The sequence below is a fragment of the Podarcis tiliguerta genome (assembly GCF_965153285.1).
Source record: "Podarcis tiliguerta genome assembly, chromosome: 10".
Taxonomy (NCBI): Eukaryota; Metazoa; Chordata; class Lepidosauria; order Squamata; family Lacertidae; genus Podarcis; species Podarcis tiliguerta.
The window spans coordinates 73,171,900-73,187,232 of NC_139543.1; the positions used below are offsets into that span (position 1 = coordinate 73,171,900).

A 15,333-nucleotide genomic window follows, 5' to 3' on the forward strand; every position below is an offset into this window, starting at 1 on the left:
GGAACCATCTTTGCTATGGGAGATTTCGGAGTGATCTGAGTTTGAGCCCTGGGTGAGAGCCAGGAGGCTGAGAGGCATCCAGTAGGGAGGGAGGTTAGAAAGAGGAGGAGTTGTATTCAGTTACAGTACTGGTAAAAGTGTGTATCTTATTAGCATTGCATTAATCTGTACGAATATTGTTGGTTTTATCATAAGTATTTCTGCTTTTTTAATTGGATGCATACTGCTTAGAGATATTTCCTGTATTAGGCAGTATAGAAATGGTCTTCATTTATTGTCATAATCCTTAGTAAAAAGAATCTCCACAAAGCATGCAAATCGAACAACAACCCATAATGGTAGAGAATTACAATTCAAAACATTCGAAATCCTTCAAACCTGAAAATAGCCAGTTTGCAAAACAGCCCAGCATAATCCTAAAACCCCAAGTGGAACAAGGATACCAAAACCATTTTCTGCAATCCAAGCAGACATAAGGAGAGCCTTCTGGATCCGGCCAGTGGCCTGATCTAGTTCAGCATCCTGTTCTCACAGTGGCCAAACAGATGCTGCTTCTGGGAAACCGGCGATCAGGATTCGAACACAAGACCACTCCCCCATCCTGTGCTTTCCAGCAACTGGCATTCAGCAACATTGCTGCTTCCAGCTATGGAGGCAGAGCAGAGCAACCCTGGATAGCTGCCTTCAATATCCCTCTCCTCCTCCATGAATTTGTCCAGTCCTCTTTTTAATAAAAATAACAACAATAACAACAACAATAATTGGCTAACACCAATAAAATCACAGTAAAAACATAATAGGGGGGGAAAGGGGGGGTCCCAAAATTTAAAATACAGGTTAAAATGCAATTTGAAATGAAGCCTCAATTTAAAATAGCCGATAAATCAAGACTATAAGGGGAGGGAAACATAAGGATCAGACTGAGTCCAGACCAAAGGCCAGGCGGAACAGCTCCGTCTTGCAGGCCCTGCGGAAAGATGTCAAGTCCCGCAGGGCCCAGGTCTCTTGGGACAGAGCGTTCCACCAAGTCAGGGCCAGTACTGAAAAGGCCCTGGCCCTAGTTGAGACCAGTCTGACCACCTTGAGACTTGGGACCTCTAGGGTGTTGCTATTTATGGACCTTGAGGCTCTCCATGGGGCATACCGGGAGAGGCAGTCCCTTAGGTACGTGGATCCTAGGCCACATAGGGCTTTAAAGGTCAAAACCAGCACCTTCAACCTGACCCTGTACTCCACCGGGAGCCAGTGCAGCTGGTAAAGCACTGGATGAATATGATCCCGCGGCAGGGACCCCGTTAGGAGCCTCGCTGCGGCATTCTGCACCTGCTAGAGCTTCTGGGTCAGCTTCAAGGGCAGCCCCACGTAGAGTGAGTTACAATAATTAAGCCTGTTGGTGGTCCCCAATGCCTCCTTAAGCAAGGAGTTCCATAGTTTTAAGAAGGACTTTCTTTTCTCTGTCCTGGACCTTCCGACATTCAGCTTCTCTGGGCGTCCACAAACCCATAAAGGCCACTGCAAGGAGAGCGCTGACACACATGGGGTGGAAGTCCACAAATGTGGGGATGGGGACCCCCCACCGCCAGGCCTTCCTTCTCTTTGGCCTGTAGATAGATGCTCTTGCCCCGGCTAGAGGCGGCAGAGGCAGGAGGGACTTTTCCCTGGGAAAAGGAAGTGCTTAGAAGTGACAGGATTAATTGGACGGGGACCGCGCAGCAGAGGCAGCCCTTGATTTTTTTTGCTAACCGCGCTTTAATGACAGGTGGCTTGGTCCTTCAGCCTGGGATGCTGCGCACATGTCTTGCTTGAGAGCACGCTGATCTCTCGAGAGACTTGCTAATCATTGGCTTCTGAGCTGGCTGCATCCTGCCTGCTTACGCCTGCAATTTAATTCTAATATGTAAGCTGAAAGCTGACTACTGTGCGCTCCAAACCAGGATATAAACGGGTGCCAGAAATTAATCTGCCTTCCTCCATGCTGAATCACTCGGATAAAAGCTGAGGATGCTGGATCCAAGCCGCAGGGAGCCTCTGACCACAGGCTCCTCTGCATGCCCATCCTTCACTGGGGGGGGGGCTGTCGTGGTGGCTTCTGGGTTGCCCGTTCGGCCCCCAGATTCTGAGGGCCCAGATTCACCCCCTTCCTGCTCTTTCCTCCGGCTTTCTGGCTGGTCTGGAGGCCAGCAGGTGGCGCATTTCCCTCTGAAATATCGGAATCCCGCACGGATCCTGCTTCTGCCTTCCATGGCCCCTTTTGCTGGCAGGTCGAGGAGGGGGGTCCAGGACTTCAGACGTGAAAAATGAACACTCCTGGGAGGAACATAAGGCTCTCTGAGAGTGCAGTTCCTTGATGGTTCCTTGATGCGGATGATACCCAGCTCTACCTCTCTTTCAAATCGGAACCAGTGAAGGCGGTGAAGGTCCTGTCTGGAGGCGGTTGGAGGATGGATGGCAGCTAACAGATTGCGGTTCAATCCTGACAAGGCAGAAGTACTGTTTTTGGGGGGGACAGGAGCGGGGGATGATGACTCCCTGGTCCTGAATGGGGTGACTGTGCCCCTGAAGGACCAAGTGCGCAGCGTGGGTATCATTATGGACTCACAGCTGTCTATGGAGGCGCAGGTCAATTCTGTGTCCAGTGCAGCTGTCTACCAGCTCCATCTGGTATGCAGGATGAGACCCTCCCTGCCTGCAGACTGTCTCTCCAGAGTGGTGCATGCTCTGGTTATCTCCCGCTTGGACTACTGCAATGCGCTCTATGTGGGGCGACCTTTGAAGGTGACTCAGAAACTACAACTAATTCAGAATGTGGCAACTAGACTGGGGACTGAGAGCAGCCTCCAAAACTATATAACATCAGTCCTAAAGGATCTTCATTCACTCCTAGTACCTTTAAAGCCCTAAACAGCCTGTGTCCAGTATACCTGAAGGAGCGTCTCCATCCCCATTGTTCTGCCCGGACACTGAGGTCCAGCTCCGAGGGCCTTCTGGCTGTTCCCTCATTGCGAGAAGCAAAGCTACAGAAGGCAGAGGGCCTTCTTGATAGTGACGCCCACCCTGTGGAACGCCCTCCCACCAGATATCAAGTAGATAAAGAACTACACAACTTTTAGAAGATATCTGAAGGCAGCCCTGCGTCGCGAAGTTTTTAATGTTTGATGTTTTATTATGTTTAGATATATGCTGTAAGCTGCCCAGTGGCTGGGCAAACCCAGCCAGATGGGTTGGGTATAAGCAATAATTTTTTTATTATCATTATTATTATGGTGTATTATAGGCAGGATGTACCGTAGTCATTCAGTGCTGGGGGGAGGCACTCTGCACATGCCCAGTTGCCATCTTTTCTACTAGTATTTTACATGTTTTAGATATTTGCTCTGGCATTGTGAACAGGTTCTGAGGCTGGGTGTGGGTTCAAACTAAGCCCTAAGGGGCCAGGATCCTTCTCCCTTGCCAACCCCAAGATGCCTCCTCTTCTCGTTTCCTGGGCTGGCAGCCCTCAACAGCATCCATGGAGTTTGGTTTCCTCCTCAGAAGCAATCAGAGCTGTCTTTTTTTATTTACTTGTAATAATATATATGTGCTACTGATTCATAAAAGGAAATAGCAAAGCAGTTCACGACAGCTTTACATAAAACAGAGACATAAATTTTATAACTATATAAAACAGCTGAAATCAGAAATCGGGTAATTGTTGTGGAAATATACATTCTTAATTGCCTGCATAAGCCTGATGGAAAAATAAAATGTTCAGCAGGCATTTAAAAGTTGGAACGGAAGTCGCCTGCTGAGTCTCCAGTGTCAGGGAGTTCCACAGGACTGGGCTGAGGACACTAAAGGGTTGGCTCCTTGTTGTCCAGTGAGCCTCTCCAACACAGGGAATGAGCAGTGATGCGCCTGCAGGTGATTTCAGTGATGGAGCTGGGATATAAGGGTTCAGGTGATCCATGAGGTGCCCGGGACCTAAGTTTTCCAGGGCTTTTGCACATTAATACAAGGACCTTCAATCTGGCTGGGAAGCAGGTGAGCAGACAATGCAGATGATTTAACATCTTATGATTCTATGACTGTCCTGTTTCCATTTTCTGAGGACCACCTGACCTCTGCTCAAAAACTTCCAGTGAAGGGGAGTCCAGCGTGGGAATGTTGTGTTGTTGCTGTTGAGTGATTTAGTTGTGTCCGCCTCTTCGTGATCCCCTGGACCAGAGCATTCCAGGCACTTCTGTCTTCCACTGCCTCCCGCAGTTTGGTCAGACTCATGTTTGTAGCTTTGAGAACACTGTCCAACCATCTTGTCCTCTGTCGTCCCCTTCTCCTTGTGCCCTCCATCTTTCCCAACATCAGGGTCTTTTCCAGGGAGTCTTCTCTTCTCTTGAGGTGGCCAAAGTCTTGGAGCCTCAGCTTCAGGATCTGTCCTTCCCGTGAGCACTCAGGGCTGATTTCCTTCAGAATGGAGAGGTTGGATCTTGCAGTCCATGGGACTCTCCAGAGTCTCCTCCAGCACCAGAATTCAAAAGCATCAATTCTTCGGCAATCAGCCTTCTTTATGGTCCAGCTCTCACTTCCATACATCACTACTGGGGAAACCAGAGCTTTAACTATACAGACCTTTGTCGGCAAGGTGATGTCTCTACTTTTTAAGATGCTGTCTAGGTTTGTCATTGGGGAATGTTGTAGATACTAGGAAAGGATATATTGATTTAATAGCATCCTTCCTCACTCACGCTTGTGAGTCAACAGCAGAGTGCATTCCCCAATATATAGCAGGAAGCTAGTTGGTAGATCCGTCTGAATCTCTTTACTTACAAGCAATCCAAGCTGGCTTTGTTCCGACTGGGTTTTGTTCCTGGTAAGTCCCCCTTTATCCCTCCTAAAAAGAATAAAGACACAACAGTCTTCTTGAAAAGTAGAACAAGAAGTTTACTCATATTCAGTTCACAGTTGGATCCCTGAAGGCAGGCTTCAGCTTAGAGCTACAAAAAAGAGAGTGGGTTCATCCCATGGAGGGATTTGAGTCCATGTCCTGCTGGCAGAGAGCCAGCAGACAGCAAAAAACAACAGTATCGGCAGCGAAAGAGAGAGCATGCCATCAAGAGTATTCCTGGCTGGAGTAACACACTGCTGGAAGTGTTGTAAAGGTAAAGGGGCCCCTGACCATTAGGTCCAGTCATGGCCGACTCTGGGGTTGTGGCGCTCATCTCGCTTTATTGTCCGAGGGAGCCGGTGTCCAGCTTCCAGGTCATGTGGCCAGCATGACTAAGCCGCTTCTGGCAAAACCAGAGCAGCGCACGGAAACGCCGTTTACCCTCCCACCAGAGTGGTACCTATTTATCTACTTGCACTTTGAGGTGCTTTTGAACTGCTAGGTTGGCAGGAGCAGGGACCGAGCAACGGGAGCTCACCCTGTCATGGGGATTCGAACCACCGACCTTCTGATCGGCAAGTCCCAGGCTCTGTGGTTTAACCCATAGCGCCACCTGCGTCCCTTGGAAGTGTTGTACTTGCCTCCTTATGTTACATCCCACATTCAGCACTTTCTGATATCATCCCTTCCACTGTTTATCTACTCTTACCACCAGAAAGTTCTGCCTCATGTTTAGCCAAAATCTCCTTTCTTGTCATCTGAACCCATTGAAAGACCTACATTGGCTCCCAGTACATTTCCAAGCACAATTCAAAGTGATGATGCTGACCTTTAAAGCCCTAAATGGCCTCAGTCCAGTATCCCTGAAGGAGCATCTCCACCTCCATCGTTCTGGGAGAGGAGAGGGAGGGAGCCCTGGCGACTCTTCCATCCTTGACCGCCTCACCTGTCCAGGTGAGGAGGAGGGCGAAGGAGATGGCTGGCTCCGTGGAGCCTGCCTCGGCTGCTCTCCCCTCCTCCCTCTGCCATCCCTGGCTGGTGCAGAAACGGGGTCATGCTTGATCTCTTCTCCCCCGGGATCAATAACTTGCGCAGGAGTAAATAACGAATCCCATTTCGCAACCGGCTCTTATCTGGCCTGAGTCACGGCAAACGCCAGGCAAAGTCCTTCCTCTCTGGGTCTGCTGGGGAATCCATCATCAGGGCCAGAGGCTTTGGGGAGAAGGCTGAGTGATGAGTCTGTCTGGGCCCAGGAAGATCTGGCTGCTTATCTCTGTTCACCTCCTCTCCCCCACCTCACCTTCTTTGCTGTAATCTCTCTCTCTCTCTCTCTCTCTCTCTCTCTCTCTCTCTCTCTCTCTCACACACACACACACACACACACACACACACACTCACTAAGGCTCATGCCCCAGCCCTGGCTCAGCTGGTTCTGGAGGCAGGGACTCCTGTGCAGACTGGGATTCCTCAGGTTCAGCCTCCGAGTCCAAATCCCAGGCCATCACACTATTCTTTTTAAGAGGGAGTAAAGGGAATTACCAGGAATCCTATATATTTAGAAGCTTAAACAAGCTTGCAACAAGCTAACCGCTGTGCGTTTAAAGGGGAATGTTTAAAACTCTGCTAAGTTATAGAACTTGCTAACGCAAGTTTGGAAAGGATATTAAGAAACAATATATTCTCTCCTACCTCTCCCTGAACATTCCCACAACCTTTACCTATTCTGAAGCATCCCTGCCTCTGACTGCGGAGGCAGGGCAGAGCCATGATAGAATAGCAAAGGTTCTCTGCTGCAGGCGAGACTCCTGCCAGGTTCAGCACCCTGGACAGTTCCTGAGAGGAGAAGGGTGGAACTGAGCAAGGCAGGAGTCCGTGAGAATGAGGCTGGGAGGAGGGGTGTCTCTGCCTCCCCCACCCGCCGCTGCTCACTCGCCGCTCCTTTGCTGGCTGGCAAGATCCTGGGTCCACCCGGCCCTTATCGATTCCTCATTAGCGGTGCTCAGGACTCATATAAATCTCTGCTTGCCAAAGGTTATGCTGTTTGTCAACTGAATAGCAAAAAGAGCCAGCGGGGGGTGGGGGGCAGGGAAGAGCCGCAGATTTCAGCAGAGGCTCCCTTGCGGGGGGGGGGGGTGCATGGCGCTTTTACAACGCCCAGGCTCCTGCACTGTGCTGGGGGGTGTAGAACCCACCCCAAGCCATTTGCAGTGAACCTGGTGGTGGATCACACCCTTCTGCCTCCTTTTTTTTAAAAAAAATAGAGTGCTTTTTATATTTATTTGGGCCCCTGGATACATGGGCTGGCGAGACAGTCTCTACCCTTGGTGCCACTCAACATCTCCATTTGCCAAGAAGCATTTTATTAGTTTTGATTATTTGTGCATTGAATTATATCCCACCCCAAGTTGGGATCCAAGGCGGCTCGTGGTTTTGAAACACCGCTATGAAATGCAATGTAACGTGAAGAAGAAATTGCTTAAAAGCAAGAGTTGCAATACAATAAAACATGTTCAGAACCAGCATTAAGACACCGGTTACTCTGACAGCAGCCCAGCGGCCAACATTGCCGGCACGTCAGTTTTCAAAGACCTGCCTGACTAGGAAGGTCTTAGCTTGCCAGTGGAGAAATATCAAGGAGGGGGCCAGGCGAAATAACCTCTCTTGGGAGGGGACTCCGCAATGTGAGAGCAGCCACGGAGAAGGCCCCGTCTCATGTCACCCTCTTGTGTCAGATGTTGATGGGACTGAGAGGAGGCACCTGGGCATTAAAAGGGGCACGTTTTGTACCAGCCTGTGCCATGGCGCTTGTGCAAGTCTCTCATAACGCTGGAACTCATGGGCCTCCAATGGAACCGAGTGTTGGACAGATAAAACAAGTCCTTCTTCACACAGCACATAGTTAAACTGTGGAACTCCTTCCCACAGGAGGAAATGAAGGCCACCCACCTAGATGGCGTGCTGGTCCCGAGGGTTATCCATGCGGCGAAGTCCGAGACCAGTCTGAGGTCGATGGCGCGGTATGGAGGCTTTCCGTCACATCTGTAGCTGGGTCCAAGGCAGGGAGTCGCAAGGAGTCAGGAACTCTGGCAGAAGAGCAGGACAGGGTGCAGACAGGAACAGGCTACCAACAATGTTGCTCCCGCAACCTGGGACTGGGGCTGGCTGGCTTTTATCTGCCCCGGGGCATAGGGTAGCCCCGATCCTCAGGTGACTCGCCTCTCCTGGCCTGGAGGTGAGCCCTCCTCCTGCGAGAACTTAGTTCCCTCCGCCTCTCTGCCCTGAGCCTCTGCAGCTCAGGAGAGGCTGGAGGGTTACTGGACCCAGAGGCGACCTCAGCTTCCCCTGACGGGGCTGAGAGTGGAGCACCTGCAGGCAATGGGTCCTCCATCACCTGCGGAGCCAGAGCAGATTCAGCTGGTGCCTGCACCAGAGGACCCAGCACAGGTGAGGGCCCTTCAGGTTCAAGCCCCAGCCCTGGCTCAGCTGGTTCTGGAGGCAGGGAATCCTGGGCAGGCTGGGATTCCTCAGGTTCAGCCTCTGAGTCTGAATCCCGTTAGCGGCTCCTAGCCAGGATGTCTATTCTCTGCGCTCCACAGCTGGAGGCAGCAATGCTACTGGATCCCAGTTGCTGGAAACTGCAGGAGGAGAAAGGGATCTTGTGCCCAAATCCTGCTTCCTGGTTTCCCATAATGGACACATGGCTGACCACTGTGAGAACAGGAGGCTGGAGTAGATGGGCCACGGGTCTGATCCAGCAGGCTCTTCGTATGTTCTTACATTAAGGACCTAGACTATCCTCCACCAGGGCCAGGGCCTTTTCAGTGATGGCTCCAACCTGGTGGAATGCTCTGTCCCAGGAGACCAGGGCCCTGCAGGATTTAACCTCCTCCTGTCGGGCCTGTAAGACTAAGCTATTCCGCCTGGCCTTTAATTTGAACTAAGCCTGATCTTTTATTCCCCTTCCTTCCCTCCCCCTCCCCTTTTATGAAGATTCCCCGCTCTGGGATCCCCCAGTTAATTCTCCGCTGGCCTCCTCGCTGGCCCAAGTAGGACTAATTCAGCCAGCTAGCCCTGGTGACTATCTAATGCTTATTGGATGGATTTCCCCCAGATTGATTTTTGAACTTTGAATTTTATTGTTATTCATTCTTTTATACTGTATTTTATGCTGCTTCTGTGTTGTATTACAATTAAGTGTTTTAAATTTGTTGTTAGCCGCCCTGAGCCCAGTTTTCTGAACCGGGAAGGGTGGGGTATAAATAAAAATATATTATTATTATTATTATTACTAGCAAGGCCCCCAGGCAAAAGGGTCTTGATAAAGGCCAGGAGGAATCTTCTTCCGAGGGCAGGTGTCTATGACACCCTCATACCCAGCATGGGAAAGGGCCTTCACTCAGTGGTTAGGCACCCACTTTGAATATACAGTGGTACCTCGGTTTTTGAACATCTTAAATGTCTTGGTTTTTGAACATCTTAAACCCAGAAGTAAATGCTTTGGTTTTCGAACTTGCCTCAGAAGTCGAACATGCCACGCGGCTTCTGTACTGGGTTTTCCATATTGAGTTTTCTGTACTGAGTTTTCGGTTTTTGAAAGTTTCGGATCTCGAACAGTTTTCCAGAACGGATTACGTTCGAAAACCGAGGTACCACTGTAGAAGGTTCGAGGCTCAATCCCTGCTGGGTGAAACCTCTAGGTTGGAATGGGATGGCATCCCTGTCTGAAACCCTGGAGAACAGCTGCTGCCAGTTTGTGTCGACAACACTAAGCTATGTGCTGCATGAAGAAGGACCTTAATCTGTCCTGATGCTTCCAGGCTGCGATAGGGATGAGGCAGCTTAAGGCTGGTCTCTGCTAACAGAAAGACAATAGTCATCTTCGCAAAGGGCTCTCAGTAACCCTTGAACTTCCTCCCAAAATCACTCCTCCAAAACCTTCTTTGAAACAGCTGGAGTCTTGGAGACGAACGTTCTCCAGATAGTCTCTGGTTTCCAGGGACACGATGTCTGTATTTGACACCCAATGATACTTGATTTCAAGGTTCGATATCTATTGATGAACATTTGATGAATGACATCCGCTGATGTTTAGTACTTGACTGCTGACGTCTTCTGAGACTTCTAAGCCTGCCAAAATCAAAGGATGCCAAGGGATGCTAAAGTGCTTACACTATGGAGCTGAACACTTCTCATTCAAAATCAGAATGGGCAGACTGGAAAAATCAGATGGGGGAGAGAAAGCTTCATAGAATTATAGAGTGCAGGGACCTCAGGGGTCATCTAGCCTGACCCTCTTCAATGCAGAAATCACAGCTATAGAATCCCCTGACTGATGGCCATCCAGGAGAGCTTGCCACTTGTGATGGCCTGGGACTGGGGCTCAGACTCGGAACCAGAGGAGACTCAGTCCGCACCAGATCCTTTGCCTCAGACATTATCTGAACCAAGTCTGGGGCCTGACTCTGAAGAGCCCCAGTCTGCACAGATTCCCCTGCAACAAGCACCAGCTGGGCCGAGTCAGGGGCCTGAGCCTGCCCTGGCTCCAGATGCGGAGATGACCTCGTTATCCTCTGCTGGGCTATCACTTACAGCTGCTCCACTACCGGTTGGGTCAGGGGAGGCTGAGGCGGCCTCTGGGTCTAGCAACCCACGGACATCTCCCGAGCTGCAGAGACTAAGGTCTGAGAGAAGGAGAGACCTGAGTACTCGCAGGAGGAGTGCTCGCCTTCGGGCGAGACAGGGAGGTGAGTCACCGGGGGATCAGGACCAGCCATTACCCTGACAAAGATAGAAGGCTGTCGGACCCTGCCCCAGGTTGCGGGAGCAACATTGCTGTGTGCTAGATCCTGCCTGAGACCCTGTGCCTGACCTTGCCTGGTTTCCTGCCTCGTGTCCTGCCTTGGCCCCGTCGGACTGACTCCTAGCAAAACCTTCAGATTCTGTACTGGACCTGGACCACGTTTCACGGGTCACCCCCGGGCCCAGCACAACCACCTTCTGAGGGAGTCAGTTCCACCAATGAATGACTCCTGCCATTAAAATTGTCTTCCTAATGCTCATTCAGAATCTCCTTCCTTGTAATTTGATTCCCTGCCCTGCCCTCTGGAGTAGGACAAATTGTTGTTGCTGTACTTTTGTATACTGTCCTTCATATGGATTTATTAAATTTGTATACTGCCCATCGCTGTATTTTTCACAACAGAAAAATACAAAACGAGAACACAAAATACCGAAAGAAACGAAAACAAGCCCATACCCTCTCCCTTCGCAAACACATTCAGGAAACCATAGCATGTTAATGAAAAGCAAGCTGGCTCCGTCTTCCATGTGACAGCCCTCCAGGTATCTGAAGATGGCTATCAAATCACCTCTCAGTCTTCTCTTCTCCAGGCTGAAGATACCCAACCTCCTCCTCAGTCTCGGTTTCCAGGCCCTTGATCATTTACCATTTCAAAGCGTTTGTGAAGATTTGCTTCTGATAAGCTGTCAATTATTTTCTTGGAACCTCAGCCCTGAGGGTTGTATCCCAGATCCTTTGTCTGAGTGTCAGTAGCAAAGCAGTCAAATGCCGCTGCTGCTTGAACATGACTGCTCTATCCTGAGCCTTGCAAGTAAGTGCCCTGAATGTTCAAGGCAAGCTAACCTGAATGTTCAAGGCAAGGCTCTGCGTAGCTCTTCAGGATTTGGAAACAATCACTTGGCCTCTGTTTTAATTCATCCTTTTATGCCTGCGATTGTGTGTGAGGTTTTATTATTATTATTCATATGGAAAAGCTTCAAGTCCCCCACCATTCATGGACCTCCTGCCAGCCCAGGATTACGAATGTTGCGGCTGATTGGATTTCTAGCCCTGAACAGCCGAAGAGTGCCAGGCTGAGGAAATCAGACGTTGGATGGCCATCTGCTATGGATGCTTTAGATGCATGGGGTTGGGCTGGATGACCCCTGGGGGTCCCTCCCAACCACTCAGTTCTATTATTCCAAGTCTCTCCTCCATCACCTCTCTCTCTCTCTCTCTCTCTCTCTCTCCAGGCTTGGCTCCCCATCTGCAAAGGTTGTTGACAAGCCAGGCAGACTGTGAAGGATGTAAAGGAAGCACCAGGCAGACTGTAAAAGATGCGTGGAGCATTAAAAGAGCGCATGATCCGCATGCAGAAGCTGCCACCTGCCAGCCTCCCGTAGCAGATTCTGCACAAGACCCACAACCAGGAGGAGAGGAAGGAGGCAATTCTGGGCTAAGCGGACAAGAGCCAAGCGGCTCATGGGCCATTCCTCCTGCTGTCGGGGCTGAAGTCAGATGCAGGTCAGCAGGGAAAACACAGGGCTCTGTTGTCAGGGAAGTTAACTATTCCAGGAAGCCACATCCAGCTCTGCAGGTCTGGCTTCTGTGGAGCAGTTGCCAGGACTGGAGGTCCCTGCCCCCCACCCTTTAGAAGGACCCTCCTCTCCCAAATGTTTCCCAAACCGTCTCAAACTTTGCCTGCACCCCTCTGGTCTCTGCTCTCCCCTCCTCAATATCCTGCACATTCTTGGTGTTATAGGAAAATCCTTGGGCCCCCTGGGACTGCCAAAGAGACCAGTCAGGAATATAGGAGCAAAACGGCAGCCAGTAGGCCTGGTCTTTATTAAAATCTGTTGCAACAGGACTCCCACCCACCACACGGAAGAAGCAGGAAGAAGCCCTGAATAAAGAGATACTTGCTCTTTTATAAGTTTTCCCTTTTCCAATTCCCTTCTCCAGCGCCAGCGCCAAAATAAAAAGGCCACCATGCGGCCTATGACTGGGGCACCCGCCGCCCTCTCGAGCCTGGCAATGCACCCCCATGGCAAGCAGTGACCGTGGAGGGGGCTTACAGCCCCTCCCCAGTGCCACCACCACTGAAAAACAGCCTGTAACAAACAACGCAAAATACTTACGGTAACTCAACGTGGTTGCTCACATGTCCTGCAACCTGGAAGATGATCCTGGAAGGAAGGAAACCAAGTGAGGCTTGATCAATAGGGTCAGCCTCTTTTCTTTGGCCTTAGCCCCACCCCCAGCCGGCCGGCCATTGTCCTCCCTGGCCGAGGGTGGGTCAAAGGCCAACCCAAGCAGGTGGGAGACACCTGTCCAGGTGAGCCCCATTCAGTGCCACAAACCCCACCCACCTGTAGGGAAGGGAGGGCGGAAATAAACACCTTTGGTGAAGCATCATACATATGTCACAAACGGGGAGAGTTGGGGGTGTTTTTTTGCAGAAACCGGTTCATCAGGTTTGCCCCCATCTCTCCTTTGCCCTCCACCTCACACCCTTCAAGTGATACAAAAGAAATATTTACAAGTTCCTGTTTTTTCTGGTCAAGGTAATCACACTCCTTTGTCCTGAGCTGAGAACCGAATCCATTCCTGGAGGGTCTGCTATTGTCTGTGGGATGACCACCTGTCTGCCAGTGATTACCTCTTGTTTAAGAGGCTGCTGAGTAGTGGTCTCAGGCTTGAGGGATTAGGGCTGCCCACATCCCAGACTCCCCCCTTGGTAGCCATTCCTTTCCTGAACAGTGGAATGGCACAGAAGGAAAACAGAATTTCTGTGTGCTCTGGCTTCCGTCACAGTGTCCTGTTGCCCCAGAAGCGGTTTAGTCCTGCTGGCCACATGACCCAGAAAGCTGTCTGTGGGCAAACGCCAGCTCCCTCGGCCTGAAATGTGAGATGAGCGCTGTTGGGATATTCCGTTCCACCTTAAGGACAGACGTGTGGAATTGTTGTATGTCACATGTCTGTTTACACTCCAGCACAGATTGTTGGGAACTTCCATTTGTGTATAGCTTTTGCTGTCTTGCTTTGGACACGAAGGAGATCAGACATGTTTTCCTTTTGTCCTGATGTATGCCGAATAAACTGCTTGTAAATATGCTCACACAACTTCTCCTTCCGCTTCTGTTGCGTAGTGTTTATTCTGCTGAGTAGCGTGCCCCAGCTTCTGAAGCTCGGGTTGTAGATGCTGCGTCAAGGACTGGAGATCGCCCGGCACAATGGGCGGTGGGCTGGAGCCAGCTGGGGGCCTGCCAATTGCCCCCGTTTCCTTGGTCGTTGCCAACGAGCGCCACAACCCCATAGTCACCTTTGACTGGACTTAACTGTCCAAGGGTCCTTTACCTTTACCTTTTTACCGTATGATGTCTTCTGGAGGGCCACACCTTTACATAAATTCCAGTAACACCAGAGAGAGAGACTCCCTGGATTCTTCAGCTGCCTCTTGACTCCCTTCCTCTGCTTCAGCCTCAGAGTCTTGTTGCAGGACCCCCCCCCCCCATCATTCAGTTTGTACAAACACAACACACACACACATACGACATACATGACGCTTCTGTTATAAATTCGTAGAAAATCAACCATACATCAGATCTGCACCGTTCCACTTTTATTTTACTCCATGAAGGAAGGACTACAAAATGGGGAAGGTTTGATACAGGGCAGCCATAATCTCTCGAGTGTACCAACACATCCGCAGGAAACCTGCCCAGTTGGCATGCCAACCTTGATGGTCCTAGGCAGAAGACCATCAAGGACACAAAGAACTTGCATATGGGAGTGGATTCAGCACAAACTGAAACAAAGGACAGTGATCAGCTCTTCCCTCTGGGGACAGGAAACTGCAAACTCCCCTTAGTCTTCTGGAAAGTACTCATGGGGAGGGGGAAAGGAGGAACCAGCCAGGTGACATGATACTCAGGTTACCTCCACAACTCCTCCCTCAACCCCTCCTTTTTGTGATGTGTCAATGATGTAGTCGTGATGTAGTTATGATGTAGTCTTGGGGGTGTAGCATGGGGGATTAGCAGCTAATAAAAGTTTGGGGGCTCTTTTGTTCAGGGCTTCCATCTTGTTCCACCTGGTGGCAGGTGGGAGTCCTGTGGCGACAGTCTTCAATCAAGACCAAGCCTACTGGCTGCTCTTTTGCTCTGGCATTCCTGGCTGGTGTCCTTGTTTTTTGTCCAAGGGAGCTCTCGGATTTCTCTGTTAACAGTCTGACCTGCTCCTTGGGCCTTCCTTCCCCCTAAGTCCTGTTGCCCCTTCAGCATCCAGCCCCTCCTGCCACCATCTTCTCCCTGCACCCTCTGAGCCTTCCTCCTCTGGGGGTTCCCTTGGGGGCTCCTCTGCCCATGGCTCCTCTTTGCCCAGCCAGTCCCTGACACCTGCTTTGTTTCCAGGGAGATCTGAGGACACGGCTATTGAATGAGGCTTCCCCAATGCAACCCAAATTTGCTGGCATGTGGCTGAATCCCACCAGAGGACCCGGATAACTTGTCCTGTGGCACCAGGAATGCCTCCCGTCTGTCGTTCTCCTGAGCGGCCACACTTGCTTTGGCAAAAACCCAGCAGGAGGGAGGTGAGCCCCCCCCCCGCATTGAGCTGGGGAGGGGCTCGCTCAAATGAGAAAAGCAAATTGCCTTTTTTCGTTTGCAACATGTTGAAATCCGCGTCCGAAATG

The 15,333-nt window shown here is 50.6% G+C and overlaps 1 long non-coding RNA gene across 1 annotated transcript in view; it reads right to left on the reverse strand.

Moving 5' to 3' along the window:
• The window catches only part of LOC310659321, a 70,747-nt gene extending 55,734 nt beyond the window's left edge, over nucleotides 1-15,013 (reverse strand). The window contains exon 1 of the long non-coding RNA XR_014502756.1: nucleotides 14,580-15,013. This is a non-coding gene — a long non-coding RNA (uncharacterized lncRNA). The remainder of the gene's footprint in view (nucleotides 1-14,579) is intronic.
• Nucleotides 15,014-15,333: the final 320 nt, after the last annotated feature.